We start from the raw sequence: 26,616 nt of genomic DNA on the forward strand, positions 1-26,616 counted from the left end.
AATTTATTTTGTAAAAAAGGGGGTACAGAGATACATGAGCCCCATGGCACAGAGTGGTAAACTGCAGTACTGCAGTCCAAGCTCTGCTCACGACCTGAGTTCGATCCCGACGGAAGTCGGTTTCAGGTAGCCGTCTCAAGGTTGACTCAGCCTTCCATCCTTCTGAGGTTGGTAAAATGAGTACCCGGCTTGCTGGGGGTAAAGGGAAGATGACTGGGGAAGGCACTGGCAAACCACCCCGTAAACAAAAGGTCTGCCTAGTAAACATCGGGATGTGATGTCACCCCATGGGTCAGGAATGACCCGGTGCTTGCACAGGGGACCTTTACCTTTTTACAGAGATAAAGAAAGGGAAGAAGAAGGAAAAAAGAAAAAATTGACAATACAAATCATAAAAACATCAAAAAGTCTATTACTGTATCATACATACTTTGCATGGGTATAAAATCAAGATTGCTTTCCTAGCTTATGATTATAAATATACGTTTCATTACCTTATTAATTTTATCATCAGCTATCATTGCCATCATCAATTTTATCATCAACTACCATTAACTTTTCTGCCATTTAATATTACTATTATTAAGCCTTAACATATTGATAAAATGGTTTCCATTTTTCACAAAATACCTCATGGATCTGAGAAAATCTTTATGCATCAGTATGGGCAATCACATCAGGTCTGCTTTTGATGCACATCAGTGCGCAATGGTAAAAAGGGGAGGAAATAAAGACACATAAGAATGGAAGGAGTGGAAAGTTGTGACAAACAGCACAGCATTCTATACAGACCTCAGAAACACAGAATTCAGTTATGAAATAAAGGAAAAGGGGGAAATAAGAAGGGAGGAAGAAGACCACAAGGTGATTTTCACCTCCGCTAAATTATTTGTTGCAATGACAGAGTAAGCCAATAAGCAACACCCAGTTGTGTACCACATGATTTGTCATGTTGAACAAGCAATGGAGGTTGTTCCAATTCTAGTTTTACAGATTAAGCAACTAAAATCAGGAGAGGGAACCTCCTTTAAAAAAACAACCTTTGAATACTCCCCCAAAATACCTATGAGAAGATGGTTGAAGAGTAGGGTTGCCAGGTGCCCGCTGGTGGCGGGCAAATCCCCGGTAAAATGCCCTTCTGCCCACTGACCAGCTGAGGGTTGGCGGGCAATCATGCATGCACAGGCCTGCACACCAGCCGGGAAGCCTCTTCTCTCTCTCTCTCCCTCCCCGAGGTGAGCGGGCTGCCCGCTGCAGGCCCGCGCACCAGTGGGAACCTTACCTCGCCCTCCCCGGGCGAGCGGGCCGCCCGGTGCAGCCCCGTGCACCAGGTGGCACCTCCGGAAGTGTTGCATCAGCGCGCGCACACGCACACAACAAAACAGAAACCTCCTGCCAAAGATGAGTGGGGACCTGGCAACCCTATTGAAGAGAAAGGGCCGCTGGATCAAGAATACTATGTAGAGTTCTGGTAGCTAAATCTCAGAAAGGATGTAGTGAAGCTGGGAAAGATACAGAAAGGGGCAAATTAAATGGTCAGGGGATTAGAATGCCTTCCCTACAATAAAAGCACCAAAGGCCCTTCAGTTTTTTTAAGAGGGGGAGATTAAGAGTGGGCATAACAGGGGTTTATAAAGTTATGCATAGCACAGAGACAGTGGACTGAAAGAAGTTTTTCTTCCTCTCCCAAAATATGCTCCCAATGAAGCAGATGGGCAGAAAATTCCATACACAAAAAGAAAGTGCTCCAATGCATAATTTACTTACTGCTAGAACTCACTGCCACAGAATATAGCGGTGGCCCCTTGGATGACTTTTAAAAAGAGATAATTTGACAGGAGGAGAAACCCATCAACAGCCACTCTCCGAGAAGCCTGTGAAACCTTCATGCTCAGAGGTAGTATACCTCTGTATAACAGCTACTGGGAAAGCAGGGCAATACAAGAATGCTTTAGCCTGTGCCCTGCTTGTGCTCTTTCTAAAGGCATCTGGTTGGTCATTATGGGAAAAGAGGATGCATGATACTTTGGAACATTGGTCTGATCCAGAAGGGCTCTTCTCCCTTAGTTCTCCTGATAACTGCTCCTGTATAAGAATGCAGGATCTCTCTGGAAGGCACAGCTTATCCCATATTCTGGGCCCACAGAACTGTTCTTAAAGAGAGCAGCTGCAGAGCCGAGAAGCAGCATTTTAAGGCAAGTACAGTGAGGCGACCCTGAACTTGATGAATAATTGGGGCTGGAGGCTCCGCCAGTTTACAGAGAGCACCACAGCGCACCAGGCTTTATTCAGAGATGAGACTTCTTCTTTCACCAAAGCTCAGAAATCCCTTCTAACCCTTAAGCAAACAAATTGGCAAAAAGGAACCAGTTTGCCCTGCTGCAAAGCTGCAGAGGCTCAGTTCATATAAATATCTGGGGGTTGGATCGCAAGCAGCTCCAGAGCGATCAATGAAGAATGTCAAGCAAAACAAACACCAGTCCCACACCCGAGGCTACTGGGCATTCCCCATCCATTCATGAAACTGCTGTGGAATCCAGGAGCCTGGATTTGAGTTCTGTGGGCAGAAGGAGACACTTTGGGAAGGGATTATAGCTCAGTGGAAGAGTACATGGTTGGCATATGGAAGATTCTGAGTCCAGCTCGTGGCATCTCCCATTAAAAGAATTCCCAGTGCTAGGGAATTCCAAGGAGAGCTGCTGATAATCCAAGATGGCATGGGGTTAGATGAGGGTTCCCCAATGTGGCACCCATGGGTGCCATAGTGCCTGCCAGTACTTCCCTTGGCACCTGACAAGCTTTCAGCAAGTGTGCAGGGCCAATGTAAGGCATGCTGGTTATTGGCTGCTCATTCAAATGAAAGGGTTTTCTGCTGGGGGAATCAGGAGGATGGGTAAGCACTGGGCTTTCCTTGGCCAGTGTGTGGTTCCATTCCCCCTTAGAATCATAGAGTTGGAAGGGACCACCAGGGTCATCAAGTCCAACCCCCTGCACAATGCAGGAAATTTACAACTACCCCCCCACACACCCCTAGTGACCAGAAGATGGCCAAGATGCCCTCCCTCTCATCACCTGCCTAAGGTCACAGAATCAGCATTGCTGACAGATGGCCATCTAACCTCTTCTTAAAAGCCTCCAGGGAAGGAGAGCTTACCACCTCCTGAGGAAGCCTGTTCCACTGAGGAACTGCTCTGTTAGAAAATTCTTCCTAATGTCTAGACGGAAACTCTTTTGATTTAATTTCAACCCGTTGGTTCTGGTCCAACCTTCTTGGGCAACAGAAAACAACTCCGCCCCATCCTCTATATAACAGCCCTTCAAGTACTTGAAGGTAGTTATCATATCCCCTCTCAGTCTTCTCCTCTTCAGGCTAAACATACCCAGCTCCTTCAACCTTTCCTCATAGGACTTGGTCTCCAGACCCCTCACTATCTTTGTTGCCCTCCTCTGGACACTCTCCAGCTTGTCTACATCTTTCTTAAATAGTGGTGCCCAAAACTGAACTCTAGGTGAGGTCTAACTAGAGCAGAGAAAAGGGATACCATCACTTCGCGTGATCTGGACACTCTACTTCTGTTGATGCAGCCCAAGACCTCATTTGCCTTCAGGATTTCCTTCTTCCTGGGAGGTTTGAGGAGAGGAACATTCTATTTGGATCTGCCTCCTGAGACAGTAGGGTTGCCAGGTCTCTCTTCACAACCGTCGGGAGAATTTTGGGGCAGAGCCTGAGGAAGGTGGGGTTTGGGGAAGAGAGGGACCTCAATGCCATAGAATTCAATTGCCAAAGCGGCCATTTTCTCCAGGTAAACTGATCACTATTGGCTGGAGATCAGTTGTAATAGCAGGAGATCTCCAGCTAGTACCTGGAGGTTGGAAAGTCTATGAGACAGCCATTTGGGGTTTGGCTGCACCTCTTATGGCAGCCGTTTTGGGGTAGCGCTCACCAACCCCTCTCAAAATTCCAAAGGTACATGCAGGCTCAAAACTGCTGGCGACCCCTGGGTTAGATGGTCCTCTGTATCACTGATCCACCTTCTCCTCTCTTCATCTGGGTTGAAGCACTTCAGACTGTAAGAGGGGGCTCACATAACTGAATGCTCCTCAAAAATCAATAAATAACCCCCCTGCTGATCAAAACCTAGACATCAAAGAGGAGGGTTCTAGCCTAACCTTCTCCTAAGCCTGACATGCTAGTTTTATATATGCAGGGAATTTTGGGTACGGAAGAATGGCCCGTCATGTGAACCCAAACCTGTAGTCTGTAGTGGCAGAGGCCAGGCATAGTGTCAACTGCTTCTGTGAGAACTAGGAGAGCAATCCTCAGCAGTTCTACTCAGAAGTAAGTCCCATGTTCTTCAACCGGGTTTACTCTCAGAAAAGTATCCTTAGGGGGGCACTGTATGCCCAAATCTGCTGGCACAAGAGGGGAAATTTATACCTGGACCCCATATAAAGCTACTCCCTTTCTCTTCCATTACTTGCAAATAAGATTTATTTATTTAATATGTTTAAGTGCCACAGTCTCAATTAAACATTTTCAAGGCAGATTTTCGAACATTAAAACATAAAAGCATTAAATGTTCACCATAAAATCAGACTCAGTGTAACTGACAATTATACGACAATTAAACTAAAAGACCAGCATCCGACAGATAATTAACAGTGCCATCCTTGGCAGATCTACACCCTTCTGAATCCATTGAAGTCAACGGGCTTAGAAGGGCATAACTCTGTTTAGAACGGCACCGTAAAATACTTACAAAAAATGATTAGCAGCAACAGTGGAGCAGGGTAACAACTGCAGATAATAAACAGCAAAGGAGAGATACAAAAACAAGCCAGCGATAAGTTTACAAGTGCTTGGACAAATAAAAATGTCTTGAGATATTGCAGACATCCATTTCTATGCCAAGTGGAAAATTAGGGGGAGGGTTTCAACAAAATATCCCACTAATGATCCAGAGAAATACTTATAGTGCAGACCCAAGCATAGTTACATGCTTCTAGGACTGCACTGTTACTTACCTACTCGTTTAAAATATTTATATCCTGCCTTTCTTATTCAACCCAAGGCGGCTTTCAAAACACCACTGAGCAAATACGATTTACAATTGTGGGTGGTACACCAACAGAATCCCAACCCTGTCTCACACTACATTGTGCAGGGGGTTGGACTAGATGATCCTGGTGGTCCCTTCCAACTCTGTGATTCTATGATTCTATACACACTCTCACACCCAGCAGAGACCCGGACAGGTAGGGTTGCCAACCTCCAGGTATTAGCTGGAGATCTCCTGTTATTACAACCGATCTCCAGCCGATAGAGATCAGTTCACCGGGAGAAAATGGCCGCTTTGGCAATTGGACTCTATGGCATTGAAGTCCCTCCCCAAACCCTGCCCTCCTTAGATTCCCCCTCAAAAACCTCCCGCCGGTGGCGAAGAGGGACCTAGCAACCCTACGGACAGGGCATCGAGCCAGGGGATAGAATCCCAATGGACTACAGCTACACCACCTCCCCGCCCGCCAAGCCTATGCTGATGTGTCACTGAGTACCCTGAGGGGGCACAGTTGGGAAAAGTTAAAACCTCCCCCCTGCCCAACTAGGTCTTAGTGATACATGCCAGGTCAGTCCTCTCATCCAGAATTAAATTGTGGATGGCTGCCACTTTACCTGTAAACTGACCTGACTTTTAAAAGCAAGGTATTAAAGCCCAATGGGATGTTGATATGGTCACCACCATCACCCTGACTGGAAGAAGAACCGAGAGGTGAAACAGCATGCAAATGTCTGCTGTCCCTTCCCATTGCCTGACCTGTTATTCTCCCCCTACCCCACACCTTACTGATCGTGGCACCATCCCCTTCCCCATTCCACTCCCCCAGATGCATCCCCAGCCATCAGGTGAGACAAGACAGACAACTAGGGTTGCACAGGTCGCTTAGATTGGTGGGAAATTGCCCACCAATCCATTGCCCATCTCAGAAGCGGGGATCATCATTTGTGCGTACGGCTGCACCGACGCAATCACGTAACTTCCAGTTTACACCCGGAAGTGCCGCGTCACAATGGGCCTTGCACCACTCAAACTCCCAGTCAAAAGGCCCATTGCAACATGGCACTTCCGGGTGTAAACCAGAAGTGATATGATTGAATCAGCGCAGCTGCGTGCTCGCAATCACTGGCTTAGCTCCACCCCCGAAACCTCCTGCCGGAGGAGAGGGGGGACCGGGCAACCCTATAGACAACCAGTTTACAGACAACAGTCCAGATACCAGCTCTCACCTGGAGCTTTGGGGGGCAGGACCTCAGGAGGCTGAAGTTTGGGGATGGGAGGCAGCTCAGCGGGTATGTGATGCCACAGAGTCTGGCTGCCATTTCCTTCAGGGAAATCGATCTCTGTAGCCTGGAGTCCAGTTATAATTCTGGAAGGTTTCCTGTCCCCATCGGGAGGCTGGCAACCCTAACCCTCCAAAAGAAGTACCAATGAAACAGAACAGTCTTGCAAGCCCTGCAGATGGCCATCCCCATTGGTGTCCGGTAAGCCAACAGACTGCTCTACAGAACAGGTGTCCTTCCCAGAGGTTTGTACATTCTCAATGGGAACTTTTTAAAGAGTTGGGAAACATTCATGGACATTTAAAGTATGACAAAACTGGAGGTGGCTCCGCATGAAAATGAGCTCTGCGGGGGCAAGCATTGTCGCTCTCACTCTCGCCCCCGCCACGTGGACGGGCATTCCTGCCTGCCTCCTCTGACCTTGCAGCCTATCGCTGCTCAGGGGGAGGTGGTGTAACAGGCTGGATTTGGGGTTGATGACACAGGTGCTCCCTGCGTCGCTCCACCCCTCTGTTTTATTGTTTGTTCTTGTTTCTTTTCCTCACAGCTTAGGCGTTTTTTGGCATTGGGACGGATCCAATTTGGGGAAGATGCACCTGCGTGCCTGCCTTCCCCTGTTTGAGGACCCCCATAAGGGGTCTTGGGATGGAGAACATCTTCGATGCCCAGCTCGAGGGCCATTCATAGCTCCACTCCCAGGTGGCATAGGTTCCACTCAGAGATTTATGTCCTAGTGGAGCCACCTATACACCACTCCAGTTACTACCCCAACAATCGGGTTGGGGTCGTTATATCGATCTGTTGATACATTGAATGACAGAGTGGTCTTTCGATGCCTGGATTTGTTCCCTGTGCCTTGCCAATGCTCCATATGTTGTAATCAATAAAGCTGTGCCCTTTGTTATCCCATTGAATCATTGTCTATTTATTTAACTTTCCTTTCCTGGCAGGGCCGCTTTACCCATGGGGCCACAACATTTCCTTCTTCACCAGTCAAAATTTATAGATCCGTTCTTGCATTATTTCACATTTCCATGAAAATTTCTGAATTTGATTTTGAATACATTTTCTTCCCAGTTTCACCAACCCAGTGCTTTGGACCTATCACAATCTCTTGATTGGTTTGATTTTGATTTTTTTTAAAAAAAAAAAATCTCATAAACTGCCAATAACTATTCTCAAATACGAAATGCTGCCGCATGACAGCTGTCAAACTCTAGCAAAGACTAAATACACATTACATGGTATCAAACATAGAGAAATAAGGACTGTCAAATATAAAATATTGGAATCAAATATCATATATCAAACACTCAAATAAAATGTCAGAATGTTATATCCATATCTATATCTGGCAAATGTTTGACTCAAACATTCACAAAGGTCACAATCCAGCCGAAACTAAGGAGTATTATGTTCTGTTGATTTCAGTTTGTGTGTGTGTGGGGGGGGGGGGATTAAACATATATGATTTAAACTACCATTGATATCAACAGGACTTCGAAGTCCTCAGCTATGGCTGGATCATGTCTAGAGAATTTGGGGAAAGAGATGCACTTTGAGCATAGGTTTTTCTCTGAGACAGCAGCAAATCACACCTTATTGAGAAACTGCTTTGAAAGTACCCTGCTTATTGCAAAATTTATTTATTGTTTAATTTATACCCGGCGCCTACACCCCACAAGTGACTCGGGGTGGCTTACAACATTTAAAAATACCATAAAGGCAAATACAATACAAATAAATAATGCCAATAAATAGAACAATAAAACCCAATCAAAACATCGACTCAACAACAAATTACTCAGAGAAATTAGAACAACTGGTCGGCTCCCCGGTTTGTAACGTTAACCAAAAGCCACACAAAACAAAGCGGCCTCACATGCCCTACAGGATGTTGGAAGATCCCTCAGGGCACCGATTTCCGCAGGGAGCTGATTCCAGAGAGAAGGGGCCACCACTGAAAATGCCCTTGCCCTGGTGGTTGACAAACGGGCAATTCACGGGCCAGGCACCAGTAAAAGACCCTGTGAAGATGATCTAAAAAGGTGAGGGGGGGCATACTGGAAGAGCATCCCACAGGTAGGTTGTTTCCTATCCTGTAGTTGTGGAGGCAGGGGGAGGGAAGCTGATGTGCCCTTCTTTAGATTCTGCCCAATAGTCATGACTTCTGAGTTCAGACCTTACATTCATTCACAGGAGTGTATACATGGCATAGACGGTTCTGCTCATTTTGACCCAGAATTTCCCCCCCCCCTTGTATGTGATTTTTCTGATTTTGCACAAACCCTTCTGAATAGTTAGCCCACAGAGATACTTCAAGGTCCCCGTTCCTTTCTCAGGAGGGCACCCACAGACTGTTAAAGAGTACAACTATCAGTGTACCTATCTGGTGCTTTTTAAAAGTCTGCTGTGTTTTAAATTACCTTGACCCAAAATGTAGCCTTGGGTGCTAGGGAGGCATGTAAATTAAGGCTGCCTAGATTGTCTAAGGTTTCCATAAAAGGAGGGAAAGTGCTTTATTTATTTATTGCTTCTGGCTATTTGCCTGAATTGTGAGCGCATGTAAAAGCCGGGGTCCGTGGCTGATTGCCATCATGTTCAGCTGCATTTATTTTGCTTGTGTCCCTGGTTGAACTGTGTCAGCCGTACACATTGTCACACGATAAGAAAACTAAGCTCAGCTCACCATTTCACATGCGACAGAGCATCTGGGTTGGCTTTCTTCATACTGCTGCCTCACGCTGCCACAGGTTCCATTGACTCCTGGCAGGCAGGGTGGGATGGTCGCAGAGCAACATGGTAACTCATACTAGCCTAACCAGCTATGACCTTTTCTACCTGTTCACGTATGGATAACATGGAAACTGGCATGAATGCCTGAGTATTGGTTGCTTCCCTCCAGAGTAGGGTTGCCAGGCCCCTCTTTGCTACCAGCGGGAGGTTTTTGGGGTGGAGCCTGAGGAGGGCGAGGTTTAGGGAGGGCAGGGACTTCAATGCCATAGAGTCCAATTGCCAAAGCAGCCATTTTTTCCAGGTGAACTGATCTCTATCGTATGGAGATCAGTTGTAATAGCAGGAGATGTCCAGCTAGTACCTGGAGGTTGGCAACCCTAGCACAGAGAAAGATTAAGATGCTGAGGCCCATGTTTATGAGGCAAAAAATGATGATTTAGATTTAAAATCTTGTTTTAAATATAGAGGCCCTTCATAATCTGATGGAGGGAAGGCAGCATGGTGCAGCCCGATCTCATTAGGTCTCGGAAGCTAAGCAAGGTCAGTACTTGAAAGGGAGACCACCACGGAAGACTGCAGAGGAAGGCAATGGCAAACCACCTCTGCTTCTCACTTGCCTTGAAAGCCTCTTGCTGGGGTCAACATAAGTCAGCTGCAACTTGATGGCACTTTGCACACATGTACATAATCTGATTGTCTGACCTAGGTGGCCCAGGCTAGCCAAATCTCATTAGATCTTGGTAGCTCAGCAGGGTCGGCCTGGTTAGCAGTTGGATGGGAGTCCACCACCAAGGAGGTTCAGTGTTGCTATGCAGAGGCAGGCAATGGAAACCACTTCTGTTCCTCTCTTGTCTTGATGGAAACCCTACGGGGTCACCATCAGTCAGATGCAGCTTGGTGGCACTTTCCACTACCATAATCTGAAGCTCTCAATTGAAGCTTATTTAGCTTCTGCATAAATCTGGCTCTGCTGGGCAGTGCAGGCTCCTTTTGTGCTTGCTGAGGCCATACAGACCACAGCAGAAGCCCATTGGCCATGTCGAAGACATCATCACACTCGGCCAATTCAGCAGCCACTCTGCCTATGCTTGCAGTAGGGTTGCCAGCCTGCAGGTCCTAGCTGGAGATCTCCTGCTATTACAACTGATCTCCAGCCGATAGAGATCAGTTCACCTGGAGAATTGGCAATTGGACTCTATGGCACTGAAGTCCCTCCCCTCCCCAAACCCTGTCCTCCTCAGGGTCCACCCCAAAAACCTTCCACCGGTTGCAAAGTGAGACCTGGTAACCCTAGCTTGCACAGTAGCCCTGCTTCTGCTACAGTCACCAACAAGATCCCCAGTTCTCTTCCCTCCTCTACATTCAACACTGTTTGCAGTTCTTCAACTTTCCTTTCTTCATCTATAGGGTTGCCAGGTCCCTCTTCGCCACTGGCGGGAGGTTTTTGGGGCGGAGCCTGAGTAAGTCGGGGTTTGGGGAGGGGAGGGACTTCAATGCCATAGAGTCCAATTGCCAAAGCGGTCTTTTTTTCCAGGGGAACTGATCTCTATTGGCTGGAGATCAGTTGTAATAGCAGGAGATCTCCAGCTACTACCTGGAGGTTGGGAACCCTATTAATCCACTCCCTAGCAGCCATCTTTGCACTACCAGAAGAATCGTATATTAGCTTTGCGTGGGATGTAGGAAAATCACCAATAATCAGCCATATGCAGCAATTATGTGTTACCCTTATGTCCATATGTTGAGAATGTAATGTCTGGTTTGGCTCTCAGCAGCCCTGTAGAGAATGCTCGCCCACCCAGAGACTGAGCACTACCAGATTAGCGGTGTGCATTTGTTTTTAAAAAGAAGTGGAAAACAAAACATAATGAAGAAAACCAAAACCAATGAGGAACCTTATTGGTTTCATTGCTCATGCACTTTCCCATTGCTTTATGACAACCCAAAGCTATGCTGTAGAGACAATTTGCAATGGGTACATCAGCTGGAAGAGCATGTGGAGTTCACAGAAGGGTTACAGAAGGGCAGGAGAGCAGTGTAAATAACAGACTAGAAAGGTCTCTTATCTGCAGCAAAGAAGCATTTGGGTACATTGTGACTGCCTCTAAAATGGGCATTTTTCACATTATTTGTGCATATAGAACCCCCAGCCAGGATATAAACCTCAGTGTCTGTTAAGGCTAGTCAGAGGAGTAAATAAAAAATGTTTGCGATCAGTTCTGCTCCTGTCAGAGATTGCCAGGTTTGCCTGGCTCCATCACCCGACCCACCCCAGGAACCATAATGTTGAGCATCAAGAGATGGCAACTATAATGACGGAAATATATAAAATGCATACAGTGCTATGCTAGGGCATCCAGGCAGGGCAGACAATGCTGAGTTAGATGGGTCAATGACCTGACTCAGAACAAGGTAACTTCATAGGGCCAACACCAAACTATCACAGGGACTTGCAGTCAGACAAGCTCCCCACATAGGGTTGCCAACCTCCAGGTACTAGCTGGAGATTTTCTGCCGTTACAACTGATCTCCAGCCAATAGAGATAAGTTCACCTGGAGAAAATGGCCGCTTTGGCAATTGGACTTTATGGCATTGAAGTCCCTCCCCTCTCCAAACCCCGCTCTCCTTAGACTCCGCCCCAAAAACCTCCTGCCAATGGCAAAGAGGGACCTGGCAACCCTATCCCCACAGGAACTCAGTTGTCAAGTGTGCAGGCCCTGATCTGGGTTGGAACCATGACACGTGAGGAGAAGGGGTTTCTGCCGCCCCCACCTATTTTCCTATTCCAAAATGGTGCCAAGAGTGTGATATTTGGCCTGTAGATGGCTTCATGTATAATGGGCTACACATAGGGTTAACTGTTCAGGGTTGGAAAATGCCTGGAGATTTTGGGGGTGGAGCCCAAGGAGGGGGGTCTGTGGAAGGGAGGGACTTCAATAGGGTATAATGCCATAAAGCCCACCTTCCAAAGCGGCCATTTTTCTCCAGGTGAATTGATCTCTGTTGCCTGGAGATCAGTTGTAATAATGAGAGGTCTCCAGCCACCACCTGGAGGTTGGCAACCCTAGCTACATGTACAGCTATTAACAGGCCAAATAGCACCCACAGGCCACGTTGGTTCAGGAAAATGCTTTGAGAGGTGGGGAGAAGAGCCATTTCTACCCATGTAGCACAGTCCCATTCCAAATTGGGGCTCCACACAGTTCAGAATTGTGTTCTCCCAGGGCACCCGCAGCTAATTTCTGACTGCAAGATCCCTCTGGTACTTAAGAGTCAAACATAATGTGTAGATCGGCTCATGGCCGCATACACAACAACACCGAAAATGACAATTGGAAGCTCCCAGTACACAATTCAGAGAGACCAACCGTGCCTAAAGCATGAAACCCAGACAAGTCCACCCTACAACCTGCTGTGTCGGCCCTAATTAACGTGGGGGACCCATTGCCTCTGGGCGTAGCAATGCCTTTAAAAGGGGATTAGACACTTTCAGGGAAGAGACGACCCTCAATGGCTATTCCTCATGATGGCTAATTGGAACCTACATCTTCACAGGCAATATACCTCTGAATTCTGGGGTGGGATGGGGGGGGGCTGCAAAAAGAGGAAGCTTTGGCCTCTGTGCCTTACAGTCCAAAGCCTGTGACCGGCCACTGTGGGAATCAGGGTGCTGGAATAGATGGGGCATCGGTGTGATCCAGCAGGACTTAACCCCCCCGCCCAACCTCCCTTTTCCTGCAAGGTATTTCTTTGTATGCTTATGAAATAAAAATTAATTATTGAAAAGCAAAACATGTCTTGGGGCTTAGCAGCTATGAGAGGAACTGCTCAGCCACAAAAGGTATGTTCTGAATAATTAATCGGGTCTATATTTAGCAAAGAGGAAGCAGCCTAAAACTTAAATTAAACCATTGTGCGCAAGTGGGTCTCTCTCGCTCTCTTTCACAGAAGCTAAAGGGAAGAAAAATCAGCTGGAAATTTAGGGAGCTGGTTCAAGCCACACCCTGAAACAGATTTTGACAATAAAAATATTCCTTAACCTCAAATGTCATACAGAGTATACCACTATTGTGTTTGTAGTGTCACACAGGTATGTTGTGCCCATGTGAAAGGCTTCTATTTGCCTTTCATGCATACCTTGGGGTTGCCTTCTTCCTAGGGTTGCCAACCTCCAGGTAGTAGCTGGAGATCTCCTGCTATTACAACTGATCTCCACCCGACAGAGATAGGTTCACTTGGAGAAAATGGCCACTTTGGCAATTGGACTCTATGACATTGAAGTCCCTCCCCTCCCCAAACCCCGCCCTCCTCAGGCTCCACACCAAAAATCTCCAGGTATTTCCCAGCCTGGAGCTGGCAACCCTACTTCTTCCCTACTACACTTGGAGTTGAACCATTCCATTTTGCGCCACCTTTTCAAGAAGCAGTCACAGATAGGGTTGCCAACCTCCAGGTACTAGCTGGAGCATCCTGAAGTCATATAGGTAAGTGGTCCACAGTGCAATCCTAAACAATCTAAGGCCATGGAAGTCAGTGGGCTTAGAAAACTGTAACTCTGTGTAGGATTTAATTGCTGGTGGAGCATTCCTTGACTCAACCTGGCATCCAGCTCACCTACATGATCCCCATGTGACTCAGACAGCTGACCTACAGAAGTATCCCGAGGATAGGCTTTGGGTGCGGTCAAAACACAGGGCTGAATCATTAAAAAGCCAGCCCAGCATACAAAAACAGTTTAAAATAAATTTCTAGACTAACCCAATAGGGATTAATTAAGATCAATCCATTAACTAAAAGCCTGGGCAAACAAATGTTTTGGCCATAAATTATACATTTGGGCATCTGAATATGGACCCCAAGAATTACACGGGATGCCCACTGGTCCTCCCCAGAGGCTTCTTTATTACTGGGGTTGCCAACCTCCAGGTAGTAGCCGGAGATCTCCTGCTATTACAACATTTATTCAGTACCAGTCATGTGCTAGGTGCTGTACAGAATATAGAGGTGATTCAGTTCCTCCTCAGAGCACTCATCTGGGGAGTTTTTAAAAAAAAACAGTGTGGCAAAAGGAGGACAGATGAGCTAATTCTAGCCCTGAGAAATAAATTAGAAACATTTGGGGGAAAGGGTGTGTAAGTTATTACAGCCTCGGGGCAGCAGGAAATTATGGGAATCAAAATGTGCGCACAGTGTTTTTGTCATTATTTACCTTGGCATTTGGGCAGCTGTCTGCAGTTGCCAAAGCAACTTCACTAACCCATCCTGCAAGATCTACACACGCACCGTCATGTGCAAATTCACACAAACCCAAAGGGAGCAGGAATTCAAGGGTTTGGGTATGACTGAGCCTTGGAGGAGTTCATTATTTCCCTCTCTCCTCCTCTACAGTCCCAGAATCACATTAACACTCAAATGGAAGGCATCTTAACAGCTGTCTGAGAAGCAGTTCAGTCTTTGGATCGGATCCCATAAACATTTGCTGAGTGCTCTCCCCTCCTGGCCTTCAGAATGCCACATGCAGAACTTGGTATTTTCAGCCAGCAATCCCTAATGGACCATATTTCCAGTGTAGGAATGTTCATAGTTAGTTTCCCAAATACTCCACTTTCCAGGCTGTTAGAGGGCAAGGAGGAGAAGAGAAAGCCTGTTGTCAATACAGCTGGGAAATGCTGGGATCATTTTTATTTCGGTATTAATATCCCACTTTTCTCCCCAATAGGGACTTAAAGCAGCTTACAGCATCGTTCTCCCATCCTACATTTTATCCTTACAATAACAACAACCCTGGGAGAAGGGTTGCCAACCTCCAGGTGGTGGCTGGAGATCATCCACTATTCCAGCTGATCAGGTGACAGAGATCAGTTCATCTAAATGGCTGCTTCGGAAGGTGGACTCTATGACATTATGCCCCACTGAAGTCCCTCCCCTCCCCAAGCTCCACCTTCCTCAGGCTCCACCCCCAAAATCTCCAAGTATTTCCTAACCCGGAGTTGGCAACCCTACCTGTTAAGTAGGCTGAGAGAGAATTAGGGTTGCCAGCTCCGGGTTGGGAAATACCAGGAGATTTTTGGGGTGGAGCCTGAGGAGGGGTTTGGGAAGGGGAGAGACTTCAATGCCATAGACCAATTGCCAAAGCCACCATTTTTTCCAGGTGAACTGATCTCTATTGGCAGTTATAATAGCGGGAGATCTCCGGTTGGCAACCCTAGAGAGAATGACTGGCCCAAGCATGCTCAGAGTGCTTCCATGGCAGAGCAGGGATTTGAACCCAGGTCTCCCAGATGCTACTCCAACAGTTGAGCCACTTCACGGTGCTAGCTAACATGAGGGCTAACCCAGATATAAATCATTTGAAAAGTAAGCCCACTTTGCTAATAACAATCCTCAGCATAAGGTTTTCAAAAATTCCACATATATTATCCTTAGGGTTGCCAGGTCCCTCTTTGCTACCAGCGGGATGTTTTTGAGGCAGAGCTTTAGTAGGGTGGAATTTGGGGAGGGGAGGGACTTCAGTGCCATAGAGTCCAATTGCCAAAGAGGCCATTTTCTCCAGGTGAACTGATCTCTATCGGCTGGAGATCAGTTGTAATAGCAGGAGATCTCCAGCTAATATCTGGAAGTTGGCAACCCTAATTATCCTGTCGCCATCCTATCAACAACTCTGTAAGGTCAGTATTATTATATCCATATCCCAAAAGAGGGTAGTGTGGGTGAGGATAAGACAATATGACTGCTGGTAAGTAGCATTACTAGTAACACACTGGCTTGTGTGTACATACATGGATACATATGAACCCTACATTGTTCAAAGGGTGTACAATATCAAGAAATGTACACATTCAGAGATGCAGAGAAACAACTGCGTGTACCTAAAGTATAAAATATGAAAGCTGTTCTATCTTCATTTAAGTGAACTTATTTTTCTGGTTTGGAATAGATACCGGAATTGCACAGCACTGATTGGCTGGCCCTGGAATCAATCATGAAGCCAGTTCTACCTTGGAGCAGGACTGTGCGCAGTGCCGACTGGCTGGCCTTTTCCTTCCCCAAGAAACTGCCCTCCCTGTAGCTCTCAGAACAGTTTTCAAAGTGGAATGAGAAGAGCCAGAGAAGCAAAACAACAAGAATAAGGGATGGCAACGACGTTCTGAACAAATGTTTGCTCGTAGAACCATGCCAGATACTTGGAAAAACCTCAGAAAGGAAGAATACTTCCCCTGAAGCACAGGAGACCGGGCAACAATCTGCTTTCGATCCAAAACCAGTCAGTCATGTGTGGTCAGTACAGCAGCAAAGGGAGGGGGAAGAGCTCACCCCATAGCGCGCGCACACCACCCCCACCCCGAAAATACATCTCTACGCAGCCCAAGTTAACTTTCACAATTCTTGGCCCTCTTCGTTTTTTAGGAACTAACCACTAAATCCTAGCGCATCATCAGTAATGTGAAGGGCATCTTTGCAAAGAGAGCAGAGGATGCTATTAAGAGAGTAACGCAGACCGCTATGTTCCCGACCTATCTTCTGTATTCTCAGAATTCGCCAGTTTTAAACGTCTCAAGGTTCCTGGAGTGCGGTAGTACCTAAGTGGCAATCTGCTTTTGGAATCGCGTTGCCATGGCATCTTGAGTCTGAATCTAGTGCAAAATCCATCTTGCAGACCAAACAGGGAAGGCAAGAAAGGAAATGAATACAGCGCTGGTACGGCTTTGTGTGCCGGTGGTCTCAGGAACAGTGCAAGACAGCCAGTCCGCCTGGGCAGTGGAAAGGGCCAGAATAGAGGGCTACCCTGGAGCCGGGCAGCAGCCCCAGAACTCATTCTTGAAACATTAGCAGTCAGTCCTGGAAAACCGGGGTGGGACTGTAAAGCAAATACTGGGTGAAAACGCATGGTCGCTTTAGCCCCCTTTATTCCCTGTTTCAGCCAGGATTCAGCCAGGATCGAGCGCATGCGTTTCGCCGAACGTGTGTCCGTTCCTGGTTGAATCTTGGCTGAAACAGGGAATAAAGGAGGCTGAGGCGACCATGAGTTTTCGCCCACTACTGTCTCTGCACATGTACAGAGTGTTTTTCCCTTGCCGCACACCTGTGGCTTTCAGGCAGTCTGAGCAAAGATCAAACAACGTACAGCGGACCATTTCCACATGAGCAATCTGACCTGGGTTCAAAGCTGTTGGGATTTTCCCCAGCTTCCCCGCAGCATTGTGGTGCATTCGTACACCTCCTGGGGTTCCCCAGCTTTTCTCTGACCTTTCTCAAACCCGCTTTGCTCCCACGTTTTGGGAAAGATCACAGGAAAGCCTGGACAGCAGCTATGTGGGTGGGAAAACTGGGATTTCTCCACCTGCATGGCAGCCATTTTCCTTGACATTGTACCCATGGAAGCAACAGTCCCACCCTCTCCACCAATGATGGGCTTTTATTTTTTTTAAAAAAAATATTGCACTAGATTTATTTATATATAGTTTTATATATATATATATATATATATATATATATAGAGAGAGAGAGAGAGAGAGAGAGAGAGAGAGAGAGAGAGAGAGAGAGAGAGAGAGAGTTATATAGAGTTATATATATAGTTATAGAGTTATATATATAGTTATAGAGTTATATATAGTTATAGTTATCGTTATATAGTTATATATATAGTTATATATATAGTTATATAGTTATATAGTTATAGTTATCGTTATATCGTAATATATTGTTATATTCAAAGTTATAACAATACACATACAGGCTCTCTGGATTCCAACCTTTCATTTTTTTAAAAGTAGATCTGTTGTAGAAATATTCCTTTCCCCCCTTTAATCTGCTGTTTTATAAACATTTTTGGGGGAATCAGAGAACCTTTTACACATATTGTTGTGAAATGATATTGATATAATGACACTCCAGTGCTGATCTAAAAAACTGCAAACGCCCTGGTTGTCTGGGAAGGTGGTCGTTGCTGGGAGTTGGGGGCAGGGAACTTGCGGGAAAACCTACCTGTTGAAGCCTCCTTATCACTGCACTTCATCCGTAGCTGTACCAGCAATGGGAAAACCACACAAGCCCTTCCCTGTGTGGAAAGCGCCATTGTGTGTACCTTTCCCTGGATGGCCCCTTTTACCTCTACAATGGTTTCGGAAGGATTTACTGTATTTTCTGGCGTATAAGACTACTTTTTAACCCAGGAAAATCTTCTCAAAAGTCGGGGGTCGTCTTATACGCCGGGTGTCGTCTTATACGCCGGATGCTGAATTCCGAGCCGGACTGGAGAATCTCCCTGGGGAGCCGCCTCCGCTCTGTCCATGTCCCCGGGGGTTGAGCCGCCCCAGGAGGACCGGTGGCTGGCCCCAGGCTGCGGACTCGGGTTGGGCCACTCCAGGAGGTCTGGGGGCGGCCGCGGGGTTGGGGCGCAGTCCTGAGGGCCAACCCTAGGCCATGGACTCGGGACAATCCCAAACTCTAAATTTTAACTGTAAAAATGGGGGGGGGGTCGTCTTATACGCCCAGTCGTCTTGTACGCCGGAAAATACGGTACATGAGGTGGCAGTTCGCACAACTGAATGCTCCTCTTTACAACCCCCTCCTCATAAATTATGAAGGGCCCTGTGGTGCAGAGTGGTAAGCTGCAGTACTGCAGTCCAAGCTCTGCTCACAACCTGAGTTTGATGCCGACGGAAGTCGGTTTCAGGTAGCCGTCTCAAGGTTGACTCGGCCTTCCATCCTTCCGAGGTCGGTAAAATGAGTACCCGGCTTGCTGGGGGTAAAGTGTAGATGATTGGGGAAGGCAATGGCAAACCACCCTGCAAACAAAGTCTGCCTAGTAAACGTCGGGATGTGACGTCACCCCATGGGTCAGGAATGACCAGGTGCTTGCACAGGGGACCTTTACTTTTTTACCCCATACCTTAAGTACTATAGTTCAGACATGGGTTGACCATGTCATTGAGAACTAAGCCCTGAATCCCACAGGCAAAGAAAGAGTTGGGTCTGTGTGCTGTACACAGGCACTGCTTCCTTGCAGAAATAAAACTAGGAATTACTGGAAACTATGGTAAAACTAGAGAGTTTTTGGTGATTCCTAGAGAGGCATGATATCACTTCAGGGTTTTCTCCAGAAGTGATGTCATGCTGACAGCCATTTTTCCCATCTCAATGCTGCTCTTAGCTGGGGGTGAGAGATTTCCCCAACCCATAATGGAAGGCTGGCAACAATACCTCCTGGATGCCCCCCCCCAAATCTCCAGGAATTTCCAAAGTTGGGGTTGGTAACCCTACATGCAACCCACACATGTAGGGTTGCCAGGTCCCTCTTCACCACCAGCGAGAGGTTTTTGGGGCGGAGCCTGAGGGTGGGGTTTGGGGAGGGGAGGGACTTCAGTGCCATGAAGTCCAATTGCCAAAGTGGCCATTTGCTCCAGGGGAACTGACCTCTATTGTCTAGAGATCAGTTGTAATAGCAGGAGATCTCCAGCTAGTACCTGGAGGTTGGCAACCCTACACACATGGGCTTCACCATTGCAGAGAGAAGCAGGCTTCAGCCTTTGGGCTGTCAATCCTAGAATGCTGCATCTTACGTAACCAGGGCAGCTCTTGGCTTGGGCGACAGGCTGCTTTGTTTGCTCTCCTGGCAGAGTCAGGATGCTCCCACGCCTACCTAAGCAAATGCTCATGGGCGAGGAGTTGGGAAACAGGAGATCAAAGCACATCGGCATAGGATGTCAATGCAGCCTGTCCTCCTCGGAAACCTGCAGTGGCTTGTCGAAGCTGGGGCCAGGCTGAGAGCTCTCTGCACAGCAACGTGCTGTGAAACAGACTCCCCTTTCTCTTTCTCTTTCCCACAATTCCTCAAGTCGTAAGCGCAGCTGGCTCCAGGTTACGGTGGAGGGAAGGGTGAGACATCTTCCAGTGCAGCACCTCTTGTGCCAACAGGCATTCACACCGCTTCCTTGGGGGTGTGCCAATTGAGTGTACTAGGGTTGCCAGCCTCCAGGTGGGACCTGGGGATCCCTGGAATTACAGCTCATCTCCAGCTCCCCTGGAGAAAATGGCTACTTCATGGGGGTGGGCTCTACACCATTGTTCCCTATGGAGATCCCTGTCCTCCCCGCGCTCAATCCCCAAATCTCCAGAGTTTCCCAAGCTGGATCTGGCAACCTTATTCTTCTGTCCCCCGCTGGAGGCCAGGGGGACCTGAAAACCCTAGAGTGCACAAACCAATGGAGATGAAAGGAGGACAAAAGGGTCATGGTCCCGGCACTCCCAGCCACAAATAAGAGATTGTCCAAAAAGTCCCAGTAAAACTGCAGGCATTTCTGGCACAATCTTCCCTTCCTGGCGGGAGTGGATGGCCCCAGGCACCTCTGCTAGGTGTTGGTGGGTCCTCTGCTGGACCATGGGTAGGGTTGCCAGTTCTAGGTTGGGAAATACCTGGAGATTTTGGGGATGGAGCCTGGGGAGGGTGGGGTTTGGGGAGGGGAGGGACTTTGATGGGGTATAATGCCATAGAGTCCACCTCCACAAAGCAGCCATTATCTCCAGGGGAATGGATCTCTATTGCCTGGAGATCAGTTATAATAGTGGGAGATCTCCAGCCACTAACTGTGGCTGGATGGCAACCTACCTGTAGGATGGCAACCCTAAGCACGAGCTTCAAGTGATGGGCAGACCCTAAACAACCAATATGGTTATATGGATTGTGAGGTAAGGGTTGCCAGGAAAAGGATTACCAAAATTATTTAAAGTTTCATGTACGCTCTGTATGATTTTTTTAAAAGGATTATTCCACACAATTTGTACCAACAAATCCCAGATTTTTAATCTGCATAAGAACATAAGAAAAGCCCTGCTTTTCTAGTCCATCTAGTCCACCATCCTGTCTCACACACTGGCCACCCAGTTACTCTGGAGGGCCAACAACAAATGAATAGGGGTGCCAACCTCCAGGTAAGCTCTTTTGCTATTACAACTGCTCTCCAGCAGATAGAGATCAGATCACCTGGAGAAAATGGCCACTTTGGCAATTGGACGCTATGGCATTGAAGTCCCTCCCCTCCCCAAACCCCACCCTCCTCAGGCTCCACCCCAAAAACCTCCTGCCGGTGGTGAAGAGGGACCTGGCAACCCTACAAATGAACCACGTGTGTATGCCTCTGCTTATTTCACCTTCAGTTTTTGTTAGTCATTGGGAGGGACGGTGTAAAGGGTTCTACCTACTGACCTCTTAAAATCCTGATTAATTAACCCTTCTTTTGGCCTCTGAGATTTGAGGAGACATTGCAAGGCAGGGAGGAGCCATGACTCATCATGGGCAAAGCGCATGTTTGGCAGGCAGAAGGCTCCAGGTTTATTGCCTGGCACCTCCGGCTCAGGAAGATCTCTGAGAGTAGGAGTTGGGAAAGGCTTCTGACTACCACAGACCAGGGAGAGCTGCTGGCAGTCGGAAGAGCTAACAGAGAGCTAGACAGACCAATTGCCTCACTTTCCCTCCCCCCCTCCGCCCCAGGCGTGAATAAGGACCTTGGCTTCCTCACTCCCTATAGGTTCTAATGTTAATTAATTCGACTGTACTTTTGTATGGTCTCTGGGCTCCCTTGTTGAATCTGCTTAACATGTCTCACACTGTATTTTCCATAATTAGATCATATGTTAATGCTACCCTGCCTATCTATCAACAGTTGGCAGTGGCCTCACCCGCTCTGAGTTGACTGATCCCTCATCGACTGGTTCTTGTTTTACCCTGGCCTCTCTCCTTGTAAGTTCGCCCTACTCCCCATGTTTTCTGTTGCTTCAATTCTCACTACAAATTTAGCTACTTTGGATGGACATTCTGTGATGAAGTAGGCTCTGAAGTAGGCGCCACAATTTAAGAAATATTTAGATGTGTCCACAGGAGGGCAACCAAGATGGTGAGGGGTCTGGAGACCAAGTCTGATGAGGAAAGGTTGAAGGAGCTGGGTATGTTTAGCCTGAAGAGGAGAAGACTGACAGGGGATGTGATAACCATCAAGTACTTGAAGGGCTGTCATATAGATGATGGTGCCAAGTTGTTTTCTGTTACCCCAGAAGGTCGGACCAGAACCAACGGGTTGAAATTAAATCAAAAAAGTTTCCATCTAGACATTAGGAAGAATTTTCTAACAGTTAGAGCGGTTCCTCAGTGGAACAGGCTTCCTCGGGAGGGGGTAAGTGCTCCTTCCCTGGAGGTTTTTAAGCAGAGGCTAGATGGCCATCTGTCAGCAATGCTGATTCTATGACCTTAGGCAGATCATGAGAGGGAGGGCATCTTGGCCATCTTCTGGGCATGGAGTAGGGATCACTGGGTGTGTGTGGGGGAGGTAGTTGTGAATTTCCTGCATTGTGCAGGGGGTTGGACTAGATGATCCTGGTGGTCCCTTCCAACTCTATGATTCTGTGATTCTATTCTATGAACTTATGCCTGAATAAATTTTGTTAGATTTTAAGGTGTTCACTGGATTCCTGTTTAATTTTGCAACCACAGACTAACCCGGTTACCCCTCTGGTACTGGCATAAGGGAGTTTCACACAATCTGGTACTCATATGGTTTCAAACCCCTCTGTTCAGTTTAAGGAATGGAAACTTGATTTTAAAAAAAAGTATTTTCATGATATTGAACTTTGTGTTCCTTAACAATTCTGCTTGCTTAGCTTTTGAGATCTGATGAGATCAGGCTACCCTGGGCTATCCATCTACAGGCATTATATACTTATAAATGCCCATACAACGTACATATAAAAAACGTATAAATAGCTCGTAGAAACCATTCATCATGCATAAACAATACAAGTAAAATTAGAAAACCGCAACAAAAAGCAGAGACTCAAAACCATTCACAAACATAAGTTAGTATAAATAAATTAAGCAGCAAACTGGGGGGAAACAAGTAAGCGGGAGGAACAGAGAATGACGTTGTGTGGATGATTCAAAAACAATTGTTTTAGCATATCCACAAAATAATATTGCACGAAATAAAAATATCACTCCCTGGATAAAACAGCTAAAGACACTTTCTGAGAAGAGGATACTGCATTATCTGCTGTCAAATAGATTGCATGGGAGATGTGGCAACTTTTCTCTTTACAGTGTCAAGGAAAAATTAAATTTCATTTCCCCTTTTTAATGTGTGAAGTGGTTGATGGATAGCCAGTGGCTGTTGAATCTAGGAAAAGGATTCAAAAACAGAGGCGCAGTTTGGAAGCAAACGCAGCGAAAAACATATGAGCAGAAGCAACTTTATGATGAATTAAGAATATTCCAGAAACCATTCGCAAATAACTTTGGAACCAGAGCAATTCAGCTGGGTTTTGACATAAAGAACCACGTATGTATGGTCAGCCCAAGACTACCTGTAGAAGCTACAAGAAGTTGATTCTACTGACTCGATTGCAATACAAAGCTTCGGTGGCCATCACGGGATGACATGGCTTTTCTCGGGTCTTTTGTATATATAGCTTGACATATATAGCCAGATATGTTTCCTTAATGGCCATTTAATGGGCACTTGCTTAAATAAATGATGACTGCCTTTGACGGCTGGTAGCTACTAGGTCTGCCACATTTGTTTGTTGGTGGTTGGAAGAAAAACAGTTTGGCTGTTTCCATGTAACCAGCAAGAGAGAAAGAAGCCTGAGGTTTTGTAGCTAGCTGCTGGTAAGTCTTAGAAGAAAGGGGTTCCCAAGAGCACGCTGCTTTTGTCAGGGGGGAACTGCTTTGTGCTGCTCCTCACAACAGGCTGGTCCCCCTATGTTTGACATAGGGTTGCCAACCTCCAGGTAATAGCTGGAGATCTCCTGCTATTACAACTGATCTCCAGCCGCTAGAGATCAGTTCCCCTGGAGAAAATGGCCGCTTGGGCAATTGGACTCCATGGCATTGAAGTCCTTCCCCAAACCCCACCTTCCTCAGGCTCCACCCCAAAAACCTCCCGCTGGTAGAGAAGAGCGACCTGGCAACCCTAGTTCAACATATAGATTCGTAAGTAAACAAATATTATAAAAACACTGTAACTCACAATATTTGTTCCTCCAAAGGAAACAGATCTTGTACAGGGCTGTCCCTGAAACCTCCTTCCACTTTGGGAAAATGGGGAAAATATAACACTTTGTTTCACTTCCTGTACATAAGAACATAAGAAAGGCCCTTCTGGATCAGACCAAGGTCCATCAAGTCCAGCAGTCTATTCACACAGTGGCCAACCAGGTGCCTCTAGGAAGCCCCACAAACAAGACAACTGCAGCAGCACCATCCTGCCTGTGTTCCACAGCACCTAATATAATAGGCATGCTCATCTGATCCTGGAGAGAATAGGTATGCATCATGACCAGTATCCATTTTTACTAGTAGCCATGAATACCCCACCCCTCCATGAACATGTCCCCGCCCCTCTTAAAGCCTTTCAAGTTGGCAGAATATTTATATTCTTGCAGGACACCAATATACTCTTTCAGGAAAAATTTTTTTGCACTCAATGTATTTAAAAGGCACACATTGATTTGGCCCATGGTGGATTCAGAAATACAATGCAACCAGGAGCTCATGGAAACTCTGGTGGCCAGTGGTGTATTGACCTCTGCCCGCTGGTCATCCCTGAACGAGGGCATTTTTGAAGTCATGAAAAGATTCTCCTGGCTGCAAGGGACATCTGTTGGGCTCGGCAGCAACCCACGGAGAAGCTGATCTCTCTCTTGCCACGCTCAGGCTGGCCTGAATTACTTTGCAGAAAGAGAAGGCAGATACCGGTGAAACCCCCCCAAAGCTGTTTCATTTGTATTGATCAGACAGCAACAAGCCTGCCGAGAGAACGTTGAAGCTACTCGGGCTATCAGGAGAATCCCTAAGAGGAAGAGCCGAGCGTACAGGAATCCAAAGCGCTGTTGGCTCTTTCAGTGACAGAAGAAAGGCAATGCGGGTCACTGTCTCAGGTAAGAATTACCATGCTTGCAATTGTGGAAAAAATCAATCAGTGCCCTGCAGGGGACTGAAGATCCCAGCTGAGAGCCTTTCAAGGGTACTATTTTCTGACAGACGGGGCCGTTTCCCCCCCCCCTAACATGTGCCAGAGAAGTTATACAAGAGTGCTTCTGAACTGACTCCAGCAGAAGAGACACAACAGAGTGGGATGGCAAAAAAAGCGTTGTGACATCTATCATTTGAAGACGAGGGCTTGGATACTAAGCTGCCTTTCTGCTTGCAAAAGGGGGGAGATGGGTAATTTTTGGCAATTCTCTCCTCTTGCAGCAGCCCTCCCCCTCTTTGACCCCCCCCCCTCCATCATGTTCCTGGAGGGTCTGCTGACCCACAGGAGAATAATATCTGGGCGCACAGATGACTGCAGTGGGAAAGGGGAAGCAGGAATGTTACCTTTGATGCTGCACATTTTCTCTTGCCCTGCGAAGATGAAGGATGAATTAGACACACCTATAACCATGATTAGACAGGCAAGAGTTTTCTCCCTTCCACTTCTCTGTCGTTCTGGAATTCCTTTCTGCGCTCCAACCCCCTCCTTTTTATTTCCGTTGTTTAAAATTAGGATAATCTCCAAAATTAATTCCAGAATTGGCTCATGCTCACCCCTTTTTTCAGCTCCTCCAGTTCATTTCATACCTTTCATCCTATTTATATTAGTCCAGAAGTGCATTTTTATAAAATGCTGCTATAATCATGGATGCAATTGCCTCAAGATTCAGTTCTGGCAGTGATTTTCTGATGTGCACACATGTTCCTAGAGCGCTGCTAAAACATACACAAAAACGTCTTCCTATAACTGAATGTATAATTGACCTGTCAAGTTTTCCTCCCACCATTTCTCTAAAGAAGTCAGGGAAACATTCGTGGTTTCTCCCTCCTCCATTTCATTCTCAAAATACCCCCGTGAGGTAAGTCAGGCTGACAGAGATTGACTGGCCCAAGTTCACCCACCCATGGCTCAGTTAAATCCAGGTCACTCTAACTAATATACCACATATCGTGTCTGCTTTTCTGCTTTGTTTTGCCAGTGGGTACATTCACCCTGGAAATGTAAAGATGTGAGGAAATGCACATGAGCTGAAAGCTTTTCCAAATTGTGCGTGCATTTTACTCCTGTACACAATTTTTTAAAAAAAATGGAACAGTGGAGAATTCCTAATGCTTCAGTTCCACTTTGAAAGCGGGAACGGGGAACTATGAAACTCAAAATAGGAGGAGAAATTTCATTTAGAAGAATTTTGGGGACATCCCCTTCCATAGACTAATTTGCAGAATCTAGGAAATTAAACTGGATTTTTAAAAGAATGTCAAAAGGCTCTTCAAAGAATAGCGATTCTAATCAGCATTTCAGTTGTTTGTTGTTAATTTAATGTAAAAGAGGCCTAGATACAGAGTGTGCCAGCACAGAAAGACAGAAGTGAGACAAATCCACCTTTTAGCTGTTGATGGAGAAAAATAAAAGGGTACGCAAGCAAAGTATAACATATGCATAGAAGGATCTTCAGAATGCTCTCTTAACCATGGAGTGGTGAATCCAATCTCCGTTTCTAATTGTGATAACAGAAT

The sequence above is a fragment of the Euleptes europaea genome, chromosome 13 (assembly GCF_029931775.1).
Source record: "Euleptes europaea isolate rEulEur1 chromosome 13, rEulEur1.hap1, whole genome shotgun sequence".
Lineage (NCBI taxonomy): Eukaryota > Metazoa > Chordata > Lepidosauria > Squamata > Sphaerodactylidae > Euleptes > Euleptes europaea.